At 36.5% G+C, this 19366-nt stretch overlaps 1 protein-coding gene and 1 long non-coding RNA gene across 4 annotated transcripts in view; one reads left to right on the forward strand and one right to left on the reverse strand.

Annotated features, from left to right (window-relative positions):
• LOC126820261 (transmembrane protein 87A) overlaps positions 1-19366 on the reverse strand; it is a 444177-nt gene that overhangs the window by 18098 nt on the left and 406713 nt on the right. The window contains exon 20 of one of the 3 annotated variants that reach the window (XM_056100810.1): positions 1587-2657. The exons of the other annotated variants lie outside the window; for them this stretch is intronic. The gene's annotated coding sequence lies outside the window, so the exon portion shown is untranslated. Of the gene's footprint in view, positions 1-1586; positions 2658-19366 lie in introns of those variants that run through there. 3 annotated transcript variants of the gene reach the window in all.
• Positions 1870-8433, forward strand: LOC126820289 (uncharacterized). Its single transcript, XR_007679912.1, has 4 exons — positions 1870-2124; positions 2494-2828; positions 3837-4408; positions 7873-8433. It is a non-coding gene; the product is annotated as an uncharacterized LOC126820289 (long non-coding RNA).

Here is a 19366-nt window from a genome sequence, read left to right on the forward strand (position 1 = left end):
CATTGCCTAGTTCCAGTTTTTTGGGATGACATTGACAGTGATGCTGCTGGAGGCTTAGGCCTAGTTCCAGAGGAAGAAAGACCAGGAGCCCCTGACCGGGTTGACGTCCAGGATGATGAGGTTGATTTTATTCCTGATGTTGTAGTTGACCAGGAAATACAAACCGTGACAATAGATATGGCAGGGTTCGTCGAGGACGAGATAGATAACGAGATAAAAAAAATTCAGGCTTTTCGCTGTGAGTGTTCTAAACGTGCAGACAAAAATAAGAACCAGGATATAAAACTCTCCTGTAGGCCTAGCTCTAAATTTGCTGATGGCTTTATATACAATTAAAATGTAGATTAGAAATTAGTGAACTAACATCTTATGAAAAGGACCTTGTTTTGCTCGGAAAAATCAGCACAATGGGAAACTTTAGCAAAATCACCCAGAGACCAAGAAAAAGAGCGCATTCGCAGACGTAAAGAAAACACCAAAAAACAGAGTATAGAGTTGAAGGCATAACAATATGCCGGGATACATTTCGATTTATTCATAAGTGAGTACACACTTCAGTGTTTTTCAAACTCTAATGTTTAATTGATTTCTCAATTATTAGGTCTACTCAAAACATGCCACCTTAGTGTTCAGTTACTGTTTGAATGTCAAACCCAATAATGATTTCAAGTTTAATTGACACAACATACTGACGAGGTCAGCTGGGGCAGTTTTAAATCTTTTGATCAGACAAGGGTCCCGGTAAGGAAAAAAACAAGTTCTTTGTTGGAGGATACTAAACGTATAGGAGTGCACATGTTAGTTGGAAATCGTAAAAAGAAGGAGAGATATCCTTGCTATTTAGGTAAAATTTCCTGCATTACACACCAATCGGCTAATGACCGTCTCAAATTAGCCTGATATGCAAGCTTTAGTGGGTCGTTAAAATGAAATGGTATAGGGTTTAACGTCCTTCTACTGTTCTGCTCCGACCGGGCTAATGAAGACGGGCACATCTTACCCTGGACAGTGGAGCTACGGTCTACTTTTATATCGAATTCCAACTGCCAAAAGGGACCTTTTACTTGCACGCCAATGTGTACACGGGACCTCAGTATTTCATCCCACCAGAACAACTAGACAGTTGTCTATGTCAGGCCCTCCGTCCTGCACCACTGACACGAGGAAACCATGTCCAAAAAATCCTGATGAACTTTCTCGACCAACCTGTGGGTTGTAAAGGAATGCCAGTCAAGTCGTCCACATGAAAAATCTAGTTAAGTCGTCCACACCCGTTGGTTGAGTCGTCCACATGACTAAGTTTAAAGGCGCTCAATCGATAATATTTGGTATCTAGAAATTGACACAAATAAGTAAATCATTTTATTCAATAAATATCATAAATAAACAACAAAGTAAATCATTTTATTCAATAAATGACATTTTCATAAATATAACAAATTTAATAAATAATCAATAACATCAAAATAATGACCATACAATTATCAAACAATACGATTAAATTTATTTTAAAAAACATCGGAGATCCGATCTGCAATCAAATAACAAAACAGTCAATGAGTACTAGCTATTTCTTCCATTGAATTAAATTGTGTACGAGTCTTATTCTTAGTTGTGGACAACATCACCAATAGTTGTGGACGATATCACCAATGCCTTGTGGACAACTCAACCAACGGGTTTGGATGACTTCACTGTGGACACCTTGGCTTGTGGACGACTTGACTGGCACCCTTTGTTAAGCCAGCAAAATTCAATTGATTGATTAAATTGTGTTTATCAATGGTGACTTTTTGCCACATATCTTTATTCTATTTTGTAAGTATAAATATTCTTCTTTCAGCATTTGCCAAGACACCCTCACACGACTTTTCAAACACTACAAAGAATATGGATTAACACCGCGCAAGAAAAAGAGTGGCGGTAGAGATAACTGCCGCCATCTTTTGAAGCATGAGGACATAGTTAAGGTAGTCACATTCATCACTAATTATGCGGAGGATCAGGCAGTGATACTACCTGGACGTTACCCTGGCCATAAGCGGTATGATGTAAAGTTGCTGCCATCAAATGTCACAAAGTCGATGGTATGGCGTTTATACAAGGCTGCCATGGATTCGCTAGGTAAGAAAATTTTGACTTTTGCTGTAAATTGAGAGCCACAGTGGCTCAATGGGTAAGGTGTTTGCCCACGGGGAGAAGGACGTTCGAATCCCAGTATCGAGTGATTAGGCAATGAGAAAAGAAAAGCACCAAGCCCTTCGGGTGAGACTATAAAGCGAGGTTCACCCGCATAAGAGTGCACATTAAAATGCCCTGGTAGTTGGAAATCGAAGAAAAGTAGGGAAGTTGTCCTTACTACCACTCTACCAGGCAAAATTTCTCGCATTGCACTTCGACTGGCATATATCTGTCTCAAATTAACCTGATAAATGGAGCAGTAATGGAAAGTTAAACACAAATCAATAATTCACGTTATTTCTTTTATTTCAGACTGCCGCGCAGTAAGACTAAGCACATTCCGAAAGTTGTGGAAGGCACTGGTCCCTCATATTCTTCGTACGAAGCCAATGGCAGACTTATGCTGGGTATGTCAGAAGAATAATTACCAGGTCTTCAGAAGCAACAATCTCCCAGAGGTAGTCAAGTCTGCAAAACTGAAAAAACAAGAGGAACACCTTCTTCTTGTTGAGAAAGAAAGAATATACTACCAAGACATGGTGAAGAAATCATAAGAAGTCTGTCAAGAATTAGATTTGAAGCTACAACCTTCACCCCCTGCCAGTAAAGAAATAAAAATGCACTACAGCTTCGACTATGCACAACAGGTATTTATTTTCACATTAGGCCGTGTTGAATTGATTCCTTGTTTCTCCTGCCACCACTCTGGCCATAATGTGCGGTAGTGCGGTAAACACAACACAAAGTGAATTTTAAAACACAAAGCATAATATCTATAGTCTGAGGGTTGTGTACCTCTTTTAATATTATAAATAATCTATTATTGGTTAATATAAAAGCACAGATATTTAATTGAATACATTTAATAACGACTAGAATAGGAAATAACCATATTTTGATATAAATTTTCCGTATTCTTGTGTTACATTTCAATGGAATCATTTCAGTAAGATGAAATTTGATGCGCTTGGAGTTTGTTAGTTTTGACAACAAAAAATTTATTAGATGGTATTAACATAATTTTTTTAATATTTTTTTTGTCTTATAAAAGGTAAGCGCACGATTTTCGGGGTCTTCAACCTAAGCGGGCGGGCAATAGAAACAAGGAATTAATTCAACACGATCTTAGATATTTTCTACATAAATACAGGATAGCATTCCTTTCGTCAGAAGGAATTGTTCAGTGTGCTGTATTTGTATCTCTCATAAACACGGGGGGGGGGGGGGGGTGGATGGCCGAATGTTTAGCACGCGCGCGCTGTATCATTTGATCTGTCAGTGAGTGAACTGACATGGTTTCGATTCCCTGGTGACAAGGAGAAGGGTCGCCTCTCCAACCTTGTGGGTTTTCTCCGGGTCCTCCGGTTTCCTCCCACTGCTAAAGACCTCTACGCGCAAGTGAATGATTGAAATAAAATTGAACCATGTGTTAGTTCCGAAATGACCTAGTTTGTGTCGAGTGGACGTCGTTAAACCCCATTTCTTTCTCTCTGTCTCATAAACACTGTGTAAACTGAAATTTATGATAGTCAGGCTTACACCCGTTCAGTTGTGTCTTTTTCTAGGTATTCTGTGGCATAATGGTACTCCTTTTGTTCCCTGTTCGGTTCTTAGACATGTGCTAATGATATCAATAATTGCTCAATTTATTTCAGGTACACTTTCCGTCCGATCCCTGGCAACCAGGACCAATGTATTTCTTGACGCCGAGGAAGTGTGGGTTGTTCGGAGTATGTTGTGAGGGGATACCCCAGCAGGTGAATTATCTTGTGGATGAAAGTATGGCTTCCAGCAAGGGATCTAACAGTGTTATAAACTACCTCCACCACTTTTTTGACAACTTTGGACTTGGTGAAAAAGAAGCAGGGCTACACTGTGATAACTGCTCTGGACAGAACAAAAATAGATTTGTTCTCTGGTACATGGCGTGGAGGACCATGCACAAGCTCCATAGTCATATAGGATTGCATTTCTTAATTGTTGGTCACACAAAATTCGCACCAGACTGGTGCTTCGGGCTAATTAAGCAAAAGTACAGACGGACAAGAGTCTGCAAGTTGGACGATATCGCTGTTGTAGTTCGTGAAAGTACAGTAACTGGAGTTAATATTCCTCAGCTTGTTGGATTAGAAGATGGCACGGTTTATGTGAAGGCTTATGACTGGCAGAATTTTTTTCAGCCCTACTTCCGTCCTTTGCAAGGTATCAAAAACTACCAGCACTTCAGGTGAGTCTCACATGTTTTGTTTTTACACCTGAAATAAAAAAAGGACACTTAGGTTAGAAAAAAAGAATACTTTTTGTATGTGACAGAGAGAAAAATGGGGTTTTTGCGTTTACTTGACGCAAACTAGGTCATTTCGGGACTTAACATATGGTTCAAATTTATTTCATTAAGAGCGTGTCCGCGAGAGCACCATGCAGGGGGTGATAACCCTTGGGTCAGGGATTTGGACCAAATTTTTTCTGTGAGATGGGTTAGTACCCAGATACATCCCCACAAAATATTAGATTGATTCAGTTGATACCGACCTGGAAAATTGGAAAAGTATTTTTTAATCGAAAAATAAGCCAAAAATAGGCAATTTTGGATCCAAATTTGAATGACCTGCTATTTGGACAATAATTGATTTGGATAGACAAAATTAGTAGGACCACTCAGGTTCCTCCTTCACACTGAGTTTGAAGTTTCTACTGCTAATGATACCTTGGTACTGGCCGGATACCCAACTCTCTCTGAAAATTGAATTTAATGAAAACCAATGTTTAAGAGGCTATAGCTCGTTCTTTGCAGGGACTAGGACCAAAGTTGAATGTTACCCACAACTAACAACCTTCCTACTAACAAAATAAAAAATAAAAATGACCGGAACAGTCATAATAAAAACAGGAGAAATATATTAAAAACATCAAAAATTAGGATAAAATGTCCCGTCTTTCAATACCCCAGATGAAGTATATGTATGGACATCTTTACAAATTTAATATATTCCATTTAGTCGTTAGCAAGGATGATTTAGACATGAGAGGAACAAAGTAAAATGAGATTTCAAGTCCACTGGACACAAACTAGGTCATTTTGGGACTAGCATAATATGGTGATGCATACTGTATCTATGGACATCATCACAAAGTTAATATATTCGTTAGCAAGGGTGATTTTGACTTAAGAGAAGAATGGGGTTTAAGGTCCACTCAACACAAACTAGGTCATTTTGGGACTAACATATGGTACAATTTTACTTCAATAATACACTTGTGGGAAAAGAGAATATCCATGAGGTTGGACAAACAACACCACACCACGTCACCGGCATGCTGTCACACCACTTAACTCAATGACAGACCTTAGGATCTAAAGTCTATGTGTTAGACCAGGGACAAGTTTCATGAATGTCCAATGCAATTTAAACAGAACAAATCGTCTTCTATAAATATGATATAATGAAAGGTGAAATATGATACACGATTCAGTGTAAGCATATTTTAGCTCTTGGGTAAAAGAAGTGTTTCTGAGGGATGTACGTGTTCGATCTTGTAACAGGTTTTAAAGATGAGGGGATTGTAGATGATCCAGTGACAGTAAGTCGTAGTCACACAATGAGCAAGACGACTATACAACACCTTTTCTACCAATGTTCCTTGTGCCAAATAGGTTATTTTGGTCAAACATATTTTAGGAATCAGACCAGCTTATTCCCATCTGTATTTAGGAGCCGATCATTGTATAGAAACATTTGGAAGTTTTCATGGAGAGTCATTACAGATCGGGAGGCTATGATGATTCCATATTGAAATCCCTGAAGGAGAAGAGGTCAAAAACAGTACTACAAAATAAAACAGTACTCTGGGGTCCAAAAACCTTGAAGGAAGGTCAGAGAGCATTTACACTCGAACGTAGGAATCTAAGTAAGTGAGCACTTCTGCTCGAACGTAGGTATATGTAGGAGTTTGGCACATGCGGTCAACATTATCCTGGAGTGCCATAAATCCTGTTGTGATCTATCTTTCCCTTCAGAGATTTCAATACCAGACATTAAATGTCCCTACATGAACACTTCTGAATGTTTCTTCTTATGGTTCTTCTTTACATGAGCAGGTGTACAAATTAATAGATATCAAGTTTATGATAGTCATGTCAGTCAAATTTATACGATGATCTGCTCATGAATACAGATCTTAATAACAGTGGTCTGATCCCTGCAAAATTACACACCACTTATGACTCTTCCCTATGGCTATCAAGCAAGCGTGAAAGTCAGATTTTGTCACAAAAATATTACGATTTTAAACAAAATAATCTATTTGACACGATTCACGTTAAAATTACGAAATATTACAAGTAATGGTGATGATCAGTAGTCATTTGAAGATAATCGTTGGTCATTGCTGAAAAGGTGCTGCTTTGGTTAAATTGTGCTAATATAAAAGCTTACTATGCCAGTCCTTACATTTATGCACTTCCGTGCTACTAACTAATGAATACAGATGAGAATAATCGTTGCCTGATTCTGCAAAATTATACACCAGTTAAGCCCCTTTCCTACGATGACCGCGAACGTCATATTTTGTCATAAAAACTTCATGATTTTTAACCAAGATAGTATATTTGGCACAAGAAACGTTCAAGTAACAAAAAATAGTACTAATGTTCATAATCAACGGTCATTGAACTCTTGAAAATAGTAGTCGGTCATCAGTGAAAAGACGAATTTCGTGGAAAATACCGTTTTTACACATTTTCAGAATATTACAGCACTCTAGTGGGTTGCGTTCCGGTCAGTTTTTTTCTTTTGACATTTACTTTGAGAAATGCCCTTCACAACCACACCAAGCAATTCTATGTCAGACCTGCAAAGAAGCAGCTACATCATGCATTTTAGGATAGCATAGTTTTAAACATATGTAAAATGACCACTTTATGATCACTCACAGAAAATTCCACACGATTCATTCATTCCCAAACGACTGCAGGATTTTAAGACGACTACTAGGCCTATCATACCTGACCAATATCAAAAATTTAGAGACACAACATTTCGGGTAGGAGCGTTTTGAAATTAGGGTAACAATTTGGTCGAAATATGTCAACTTTTGCCCCAAAACAACAATTTCCAGTTATACCGGAAGTTGTCCGTTCAAAATTTTTTCACTTCATCATGTGACTTCTGTCACCTAGGGGTGACCATAGACCAAGTATGGTTGAAATTTGCTGACCCCCCGGGTTATCGTTTTTTTTCAATTTCTGCATGGTGCTCTCGTGGACACGCTCTTAATTCGCTTCCGCATGGGGGTCTTTAGAAGTAGGAGAAAACCGGAGGACCTGGAGAAAACCCACGAGGTTGGACAGGCGACCCTACTCCTTGTCACCAGGGAATCGAAACCATGTCAGTTCACTCACTGACAAATCAAATGATATAACGCGCACGCGCTAACCTTTCGGCCACCCAACCACCTCTTTGTGTATGCAGACATTGATAGTCAGTGATAAGAAATAATGAATAGCTGAAAACTTTAAAATTAGTAACTTTAATGAATTATGATTAATGCACTTCACATTGTCATTGTACTTACATTGTTATTTTTGGTTTTTCCACCGTTTCTTCCTTTTTTATATCTTTTGTTTCAGAATGAATATCCCTTTGATACGTGTTTTTAGTTCTACTAAAAAGTTTGCATTGTTCATTTCAGTTTTGATTCCTCTACACCTGGACTGGTCATCGCAAGAGATTGTTCGGACTCTGAAAATGTGACAAGGTTTCAGCTGCTGAAAGATCCAGAGATCCTGCCCCCAGTCAATCTGCCACCAGTAATTCAACCACCAGGCTTGGATGATAAACGACAAGCCTACCTTTATGACCAAATCTGTGACTTCTGTGACGATGAATCAAAGGACATCTGTTGCCCGAAACCATGTGCTGAGGCCAAGTTCGGAGCAGAACAGTAGAACGTTAAATCCCGTCTGTCTGTCACACATTTTGGGACACAATAACTCTCTATCTAATTGAGCTAGAATGTTCAAACTTGGTGTAGGTGTTTATTAGGTCGATGCCTTGATGGAGTTCGAAGATGAGCATTTTCGGCTTAGGGTAAGCAGAGATAAGCAATTTGATTGTTTGATGCTTTGGGACACGATAACTTTAGTCCTAATTAAGTGGGAGTGATGAAACTTGGTGTATAGTTTCATTACATCAATACCTTGACTAAGTTCGATAATGAGCATTTTCTGCTCAGGGTAAGCAGAGAGATAAGCATGTGAATTATATTTCTAAAATAAAATATTTGTCAACTACAAGCTTCTCTGTTTTGTTTTAATACATTTACTTTCCACCAAGATGTGGAAATTACTCTTTCGGCCTTTTTATTATGAGAAACATTTTGTTCCCGAAATTTCCCAAAATTGCTTTTTGAAAATAAAAGTGCTGGGAGTATGCAATGTTATTTCAGGAAATTTCATCACAGTTTAAAGTTCAAACATGTTTGTTTTGTTTGCATATGCTCTCTAATATATCTGTGCAAAATTTCAAGCCTGTATCTTTAACCTAAGTATGTGGTTGCTATGGACATTTACCTGATGATTGAAATAAAACTTTGGCGGCCATTTTCTCAAAATCAATGTTTTCAAAATTCATTGAACATTACCACACATTTTCTGCTGTAGCTCAGCCAATTATTGAGATAATTCAATAATTTTTGCACCAATGCAAAGCTGAGGATATCTCCTTTTCAAATATGTACATATCTCAATATCTTATTGTGGAGCCATGTGACTGTTTTTGTCAGAGTGGGTCACATATATGCATCATGATTATGATAACGTAGGGCTCGTCGTATTACCCAATAGGCCGAACTCCAAAATAACACATAATAACAATTTGCGGCGAATTACCCAATAACTCCAAAATAACAGCCAATAACCCCAAAAATGTTTACTGTGGAAACACAATATAACAATTTAGTTGAATTTAAGAAGCCTCGCTGATTTGTGTCTAAATCGGAGGTTCACAGGAGATAACTCGTGTATGTGATTTTTGTTGACAAGAAACCGGCGCGTTGAATTACCCAATAACACCCAATGACTCCAAAATAACACCCAATAACTCCAAAATAACAACCAATAACTACAAAATGTTGACTTTGGAAACACAAAATAACAATTTGGTTGAATTTAAGAAGCATCGCTGCTTTGTGTCCAAATCGGAGTTTCACATTCACTCGCCTGAAGGGAGATAAAAATTTAAAAATGTTTCATATGAAAATATTATAAAGATAATAAAATAATTAGTCTGTAAAGAAATTCCAATTAACTGCCAAACATTCTACACACAAAGGCGCTACCTGACGAGGTAACGAGATACTTGGCGTTTAATTTTAATTCCTTTCCAAACCAATATTTTATTAAAACATTTAAACCTGTTTCATATGGAATATTTTATTAAAACTAACATAGCCACTCAATGAGTTTTTCTGCACGCCTTCGTTAACGTTGCCCTGGTTTTTTGCCAGACGTTTCTTTGGGCTTTACGCACCCGAAATCAACATTTTTTGAATTAACAATATTTACATTATATACATTTTTCTTCTTCATTAAATATTTATTCAATATGCGAGTTTTCTTGTCCGCTTCCATACAAGCCCATGTTTCAGGACGGATCTCAGATTTGTGGTCTACAAGTTGCCAATTGCCTGTCCCGTGTAAAGCCCGACGTATGTTGAGAATTTGAAATGTTGACACTCTAGCCAATTTTGTAACAAGGTCAGGTAAATTCTGAATATGCCAATCGGTTTCTTGTTTCAGTCTATTATGAATTGATTCTGCGTTGTTATTAGTCCATAAGTCTGAGATCAGTTTATTTTGGAGGGGCTTAATAACATATAATAACAATTTATGTTTTAAATATCTGTCCCAATGTTGTTCAAATCTAGGATATTTTTCAAAATAAACAGACAAATCATCTTTTTTCATTTCAAAATCCATGTCATTTTTCGAATATACAATTCCTTCCTTACCAAAAATTAAATTTCTTATAATTGAGCGTTCTTTTTGTGGTGTTCCCGATTTCTCTAAATATCGATATAAATTTTCCTTAATGTGTTTTGTACAAAGTAAGAAATTAGAATTTTGGAATACTTCATACAAAGATTTAGTCATAGATTTTTCTTCGTCGGTACCAAATATTATTTTATCACTAGCTAACTGGGAACGAAGATGTGAAAAGAAATAGTGATAGGTTGGTGCTTCGCCATCCCAATGGAGCATCACGGGGCCAAGCATTATGGGGTTTTGATTCGTTTTGCGATTAATAACAGCTTGGTTTTTATAAGACAATGGAGTAATGAAACATTTACCCAAATTGAAGGTTTGATCTATAATCCGAGCGAAACAATAAATTCAGGTAATATTTTCACAATATCTATTTCGTCCATTCTCAACTTATGAATTTTGGCAAATAGTCGATTGTTCGGAGAATTCTGAGACATTGTGGACCTAATCCAGGTTTTCAGATGTCGTAAGGTTGAAAAAATTCATCATTAGGGCATGGGTATACATGTATACCCCAGAAAAGAGCAGGGTACCATTTGGTACCCGGGTTCCGGCGCCCCTGCTTTCGTTGCAATTCTTTGTAATGTATTGTAATTAGATGTTGATTAATAGTTTATTAAAACAGTAATTATATGCATGAAACACATTATGGTAGATTATAGTGCAATAAACAATTTAATATTATAGCTATATTTATTTATTTATTTATAATTGCAAATTGTGTCGATTGTAACTTTCGGTCATCGACATCGTAACTTGTTTTGAAATAAATAAATTCTCATTTTCATGTTATCATAGTTTATTATGTTTGTTGGATGTGTGATTGTATGTGATTTGTCACCTTTTACAATGACAATTAACTGGTGAACGTTATCTATAGGTATACTATTTATGGCAGTGTATACAGGCGGATTGATAATCATAGCCGGCATTTTGTAATTTTGTAATAAACAACCACCTTAGCTGGCTTCAATCATAATTCAATTATTAATTTCTTGTCAACAAAAATCAAATATACGAGTTATCTCCCTTCAGGCGAGTGAGCGTGAAACTCCAATTTGGACACAAAGCAGCGATGCTTCTTAAATTCAACTAAATTGTTATTTTGTGTTTCCAAAGTCAACATTTTGTAGTTATTGGTTGTTATTTTGGAGTTATTGGGTGTTACTGGGCCGTTATTGGGTGTTATTGGGAAGTTATTGGGTGTTATTGGGTAATTCGACGCGCCCCAAGAAACAAAATTAAATATATACTTTTGTTGCAATTCGTTGTTATGTATTGTAATTAGAGATTGATTAATAGTTTATTAAAACAGTAATTATATGCATGAAACATATTATGGTATATATAGTGTAATAAACAATTCAATATAATAGCTATATTTATTTATTTATAATTGCAAATTGCACCGATTGTCACTTTCGGTCATCGACATCGTAACTTGTTTAGAAATAAATAAATTCTCATTCTCATGTTATCATAGTTTATTATGTTTTTTGGAGGTGTGATTGTATGTGATTTGTCACCTTTTACAATGACAATTAACTGGTGAACATTCTATACGCCTACTATTGGCATATTATTAAAATTACACTTCATTTTATCTGGACTTCTTCATGCTACAAAGGAATATCTATGAAAACTTCCAAAATATTATTGATGAGACTTTATAATTATTTGATTGGCTTATTATTACTAAGTTAATTTTCGAATAAACTTAGCTCATCTACATTCGAGAAATGTTAGGTTTGACATTCTACCTGGATTACTGCTGTGTTCTTATCATATTGTGTTTCCCCGAGTTGACCATCTGGAAATATCGTTTTACAGCAGATACGTTCTAGTATTAATATTAGTGCAAAATATAAGTAAATACAATTGTCTTAGGGCGAATTCCGATTTTGTCAAAGTGAATTCCGGTGTTTTAAAGTAATTTTTTATTAATGTAAAATATTAGTAAATACGAAGGTCTAAAGTGCGAATTCAGATATTTTGTAAGTGAACTCCGGTGTTTTAAAGTAACTTATTATTAGTGTAAAATATTTGTGATCGAGTACGAAGGTCAGAAGTGCGAATTCCGATATTTGAAAGTGAATTCCGGTGTTTATATGTTTTCAATGTGAATTCCGGTGATTTTCGGTGTTTAAAATTAATTTATTATTAATGTAGAGAGAGAGAGAGAAATGGGGTCAAACATCCACTCGACACGAACAAGGTCATTTCGGGACTAACATATGGTTTAATTTTATTTTAATAATTCGCTTGCGCATATATTTAGCAGTGGAATGAAACCGGAGGACCCGGAGAAAACCCACGAGGTTGGACAGGCGACCCTACTCCTTGTCACGTACAACCGGGGATTCGAAACCACGCCAGTTGACTCAATGACAGTCCTTATGATACTATTATTAATGTAAAATATTAGTTAATACGAAGGTCTTAAGTGCGATTTCCGATATGTTGAAAGTGAATTCCGATGTTTATATGTTTTCAAAGTGAATCCCGGTGATTTAAAGGACAATATTGGTGTCAGTCATTATAAAATATGTGAAGAAACAGGAAGTGACGACAAACACGAGTTATCCTACTATATAACTGATTGAAGCAACGAGCGATAACAGACACGCGATCGAATTTCATTTCACTGATAATTCAGTTGAAGATGAAAAGCTATTTTATGAGACGGTGAGAGGATATCTGACAATTCAAAAAAAGAATTGGCTGTCATTAGATAAAAGATAATGAACAAATTAGAAAAAGTCCGTGCATTACCATGTTTTTATTAAGAACAGAATGAATAAAAACAGGGGAATGCACAGGATTTTTTTATTTTTCTCGTTTATCCTTATCTAGTGACAGCCAATTCTATTTTTGAATTGTGAGATACCCTCTCACCGTCCCATATAAAAACTTTTCAACTTCAACGGAATTATCAGTGAAATGAAACTAGATTTATGGTCTGTTATCGCTCGTTACATCAGTCAGATACATAGAAGGATAACTCGTGTTTGTCATGTTTGGCGTCACTTCCCGTTACTTCACGTGGTTGTTACACATCTCCCGTAGCAATGATCTCTGTGTTAAAATTATATTTGGAATGTATTTAACCAGTTCTATCACATATGTAATTATGACTGACACCAATATTGTCCTTTAAAGTAATTTATTATTAATGTAAAATATTAGTAAATACGAAGGTCAGATATGTTGAAAGTGAATTCCGGTGTTTATATGTTTTCAATATGAATTCCGATGTTTGTGTGTTTTCAATGTGTATTCCGGTGATTTTATGTGTTTTAAAGTAATTCAATATTAATATTAATGGAAAATATAAGTAAATAGGAAGATTGTATAGCGAATTCTGACATCTCCAAAGTGAATTCCGGTGATTGTAAGTGGATTCCGGTGTATGGATTTGGTCAAATAAAATTGTAAGTTAAAATTAGGACTGAAATGCTGATAAAAGAGGCTTTTTGATGAATAACAAATAGATTCTACACATAATTGTTTTAAAACATCTCAAATTTGACGAGTTACAAGATTTTCTCCACATATGTCGAGTAATCTCCCTTATGGTCAAAATATCGGATTTACAAATCATATTAAATGTAAATATTGTCATTGTATAAGGTGACAAATCACATACAATCACAACATAATAAACTATCATAACATGAGAATACTCTGAGCAAAGACAATTAATTGTCAGCGGTACTTATTTATTTAAATTGATTTCATTTATTTATTTCAAAACAAGTTACGATGTCGATGACCGAAAGTGACAATCGACACAATTTGCAAGTATAAATAAATAAATATAGCTATTATATTGAATTGTTTATTACACTATATATACCATAATATGTTTCATGCACATAGGCGTAGGAGCCGGGGGGGGCATTTTATTTTCGGGCAATGAAAAATTCGACCTTTTTTTTCTATTAACGTTTAGAGAAAAAATATAACTAACTTATTTCTATGAGATCCACACTGCCCGATAAATATTTTCTCGTCTTTTTCTTGTCCACTGCATATGCCCGAAAATATGCCCGAAGCTCTCTTATGATAGGTATGCCCGAAAAAACGGTATTGCCCGAAAATAGGTATTGCCCGAAAAATGGGCATCGGGCCGGAAAGCGGCAGAGGAAACTAGCAGTAAAACGCGTTTGCGACCGTCAAATATTCCAAAATTTTCTTTTCAGGTCATTCGCCTCTCAAAGAAAACCGGCGCCGCTGTCTATAAATCCGAAATTTTTCGGGCATTTCTAGTTTTGCTTCCCTAACTGTCATCGAGCCCTAATAAAACACTAATTTTACTTTTCTTGTAATTGAATATCACGAATTTGTACTGAATTGACTATGGATTAAAACATTTTGTCTGGAGCCACTCTACTTTGTGCGACATTTTTCAGGCATCGATTATTATTTGTGAATGCAGATGCAACAGTCTGTTTGGATGGTTAGAATTCAGAGTGGGATTTCAGTTACAAAACCATTGGATACTTTTGGAGTTGCTTACACGGGCTAGAATAGCAGAAAACGCATTTACGGTGATTAAATTTTCAAATTTTTCTCTGGGAGGGTGAGGCCTCCATATACCGCGCGACGATTGATTGGTTGTTTGGAATTCGGGTCAGCCAGGTAGGCTATATTAGACCAAATTGAATAACAGACTGGAATAACAGGAAAACGCGTTTGCGGCAATTACATTTTCAAAATTTTCTCCCAACAGTCCCGTCTTCGTTGACTGTAAACGATTGATTGGAATTCGAGTCAGCCATCTTAATAAGGCTATAATATATATTCGACCACTTTGAAGTTGCTTTGTTCACCGGCTGAAATAGCAGGAAAACGTGTTTGCGACAGTTAAATTTTCAAAATTTTCTCCTTACGGTCCCGTCTTCGAGGACTGTAAACGATTGATTGGAATTCCGAGTCAGCCACCTTAATTAGGCTATATTAGACCGCTTGAAGTTGCTTTGTTCACTCTCTGATATTTTGGGAAAACATGTTTGCGGTAGTTAAATTTTCAAAATTTACTCCTAACGGTCCCGTCTTCGAGGACTGTAAACGATTGATTGGAATTCCGAGTCAGCCACCTTAATTAGGCTATATTAGACCACTTTGAAGTTGCTTTGTTCAACGGCTGCAATAGCAGGTAAACGTGTTTGCAGCCGTCAAATATTCCAAAATTGTCTTAGGGGGGGGGGGGTATACAAGGTCGCTGCTGTCTGTAAACCCGAAATTCTTTCGGGCATTTCGGGTTCTGCCCCCCTAACTGTCATCGAGCCCCTACGCCTATGTTCATGCATATAATTACTGTTTTAATAAACTATTAATCAATCTCTAATTACAATTACATAACAACGAATTGCAACAAAAGTAAACATTTAATTTTGTTTCTTGTCAACAAAAATCAGATACACGAGTTATCTCCTGTGAACCTCCGATTTGGACAAAAACCAGTGAGGCTTCTTAAACTCAACTAAATTGTTATTTTGTGTTTCCACAGTCGACATTTTTGGTGTTATTGGTTGTTATTGGATAATTCGACGCAAATTGTTATTTTGAAGTTCGGCCTATTGGGTTAATACGACGCGCCCTGCGTTATCATAACCATGATGCATATATTTGAAATGAATTCCTGCAGTCTTTCAAATAAATACACCCACAGATCCTTCTTTATTTGGCCTGTGGAGATATCAAAATAGTTATTCGTTACATTATAATGTATTATGCATTTAAAAAGAATTAGTTTTGTGGGAGGAATCGGGGTTTTCGAAGTGAATTCCGGTGTTTATATGTGATTGTAAATGAATTCCGGTGATTAGTCCGGCCCTAATCACCAACCAAAACTTAGTTCGCCATTTGTCGATTAACGGCTATGGCAATGCTACAAAAATGGTCAAAATTTGACCGGAAAATGACGAAAATCTGCCAAAAAACATTATCAAGCTGTATCTCAGAAACGGTTGATTTCTAAAATCGGCGATTTTGGCTGGGGAGTAAATATGAACTCAATCGGCCGACCCCCACCTTGGAACCTTCTGCATGGTTTTCTCGTGGAATGGCTCTTAAAAACAAATTTTATTTCAAAAATCTTTTTAAACTGTTTTGTTGTGAATGCACTTAGAAACACTCATGAAGCGATATATACATGTAAATCGAACAATAATAATTATAAAGTCAATCGGATGATAATTTTGGTCTTGAGAGTATCCACAACATTTTTCAAAATCATCAAGGGCCATAACTCAAGCAATAATTATCAGAAATTCTTTAAAAAATCAAACCAGCGGCTGCCAGACAGGATACGCCCACATTTTGCAAGAGACGGATAGAGAACAAGCTTAAAACAACAAGCGGCTGAAGGCAGGATACGCCCACATTTTGCGAGAGATGGATAGAGAACAAGCTAAAAACAAACAGGATTTTTTGTACAATCAGGGGCAATAATCCAGAAAGTTATGGTCTGAAATGCGCAAATATCAAAAGGGACTTAGATCTGTGGGATATAAAGATATATTTTACGTTTCATCAGAAATGGATAAAAATTGCGACCTGTGGAGGGTCGACAACCTTCGTATTGCATAGTTTTACACAATTTGCGTACAACGAGTGGCCATTTTGTTGGGCTGTTTCATTTCGATTTTCCCGAAATTGTGACCTCTAGAGGGACCTCAAGCTAAAAACGCAATATTTCGTAGAATCAGGGGCCATAATTCAGGAAGTTACTATCCGATATGCACGAATATCGAAAGGAACCAAGATCTTTGGGATTATAAACTTACATTTCAAGTTTCATCAAAATCAAAAAAAAGTTTTGACCTCTAGAGGGTCCACAACAATGATATACCATATTTTTACGCTATTTGACTACGAGGCGCTGCCATTTTGTCTGTCAGTTTTGGTTCAATTTTACGGTGATATATTCAAATGTTTTTTTAAATCGGATCAGAATTATGACCGCTAGAGGGTTCGCAAGCTACAAACACAATTTTTCGCACAATCAGGGGCGATAATTCAGGAAGTTATGATTCGATATGCACGAATATCTACAGGAACCAAGATCTTTGGGTTATAAACTTACATTTCAAGTTTCATCAAAATCAAAAGAAAATTGTGACCTCTATAGGGTCCACAACCTTGATATTCGTATATTTTTACGCTATTTGAGATAGATGGGTGGCCATTTTGTCAATCAGTTTTGGTCCGATTTTCACGAAATTCGAACTCGGTCATCCATAGGGTGTAACGGTGATATACTAACACGTTTTTTTAAATCAGATAAAGATAGGTTGCCAGGCAACGAAACATACGCCCACAGCAGCTAAATCGTCTGGGCAGTCAACAAGAGTTGTCGCATATTTTTACTTTTTTTGGTAATGAAACATTTATAATACACTAAAATTTGATTAAGAGCAACAAATCAGAAAACCATTAGAATTTGTTTGGTTTTTATAAACTTCTGCCCCATGCTAACGTTTTGTATACAAAACTTTTAATACTGTATCATGGATTTAGCTGTTCCAAGTCATAAAAAGTTGGATATTAACTTTGGCCTCTAGAGCGTCCACAAGATTTTTCAAAGTGATCAAGTGCAATAACTTTGGCAGTAATTATCAGAAATCTTTGAAAATCAATATGATTCTTCGCCTCGTGACCTCAAACACTGTGTATAAATTGAAAGTCAATCAGATATTAACTTTAGCCTTTAGAGCATCCACAAGGTTTTTTGAAGTGATGAAGGGCTATAACTCTGGCAGTAATTATCGGAAATCGCTGACAATCAATAGGCTTCTTCGTCTCATGACCTTCAACACTGTGTATAAATTTAAAGTCAATCAGATATTAACTTTAGACTCTAGAGCGTCCACAAGATTTTTCAAAGTGATCAAGAGCCATAACTCTGGCAGTAATTATCGTAAATTGCTGAAAATCAATAGGATTCTTCGTCTCATGACCTTAAGCACTGTGTATAAATTTAAAATCAAAAGGATATAATAACTTTGGCCTCTAGAGAGTCCACAAGATTTTTTTGAAGTGATCAAGAGCCATAACTCTGGCAGTAATTATCAGAAATCGCTGAAAATCAATAGGGTTCTTCGTCTCATGACCTTAAACACTGTGTATAAATTTAAAGTCAATCGGATATTGACTTTCGCCTATAGAGCGTCCACAAGATTTTTTGAAGTGATCAAGGGCCATAACTCTGGCAGTAATTATCAGAAATCGCTGAAAATCAATAGGCTTCTTCGTCTCATGACCTTAAACACTGTGTATAAATTTAAAGTCAATCGGATATTAACTTTGGCCTCTAGAGCGTCCACAAGATCTTTTGAAGTGATCAAGGGCCATAACTCTAGCAGTAATTATCAGAAATCGCTGACAATCAATAGGCTTCTTCGTCTCATGACCTTAAACACTGTGTATAAATTTAAAGTCAATTGGATATTAACTTTGGCTTCTAGAGCGTCCACAAGATTTTTTGAAGTGATCAAGGGCCATAACTCTGGCAGTAATTATCGGAAATTGCTGAAAATCAATAGGCTTCTTCGTCTCATGACCTTAAACACTGTGTATAAATTTAAAGTCAATCGGATATTAACTTTGGCCTCTAGAGCGTCCACAAGATCTTTTGAAGTGATCAAGGGCCATAACTCTGGCAGTAATTATCGGAAATCGCTGAAAATCAATAGGCTTCTTCGTCTCATGGCCTTAAACACTGTATATAAATTTAAAGTCAATCGGATATTAACTTTAGCCTCTAGAGCGTCCACAAGCAATTGTGGACGCCGGACCGACGGACGGACGGGGGCGACGACAATATACGACCACATTTCAATGTGGGCGTATAAAAATTATGACCTCTATAGGGTCCAGAAGCTAAAAACGCGATTTTTCGTACGGTTGAATATGCGCGAATATCGAAATGAACTGTGATCTTTGGGTGAAAAAATTACATTTCAAATTTCAACAAAATCGGATAAAAATTTGGACCTCTATAGGGTCAACAACCTTGATATACCATATTTTTTACGCTATTTGAGAACGATGGGCAGCCATTTTGTCAGTTAGTTTTGGTCAGATTTTCACGAAATTCGAACTCAGCCATCCTTAAGCTGTAACGGTGATATACTA

Source organism: Patella vulgata, chromosome 5 (assembly GCF_932274485.2).
Source record: "Patella vulgata chromosome 5, xgPatVulg1.2, whole genome shotgun sequence".
Taxonomy (NCBI): Eukaryota; Metazoa; Mollusca; class Gastropoda; family Patellidae; genus Patella; species Patella vulgata.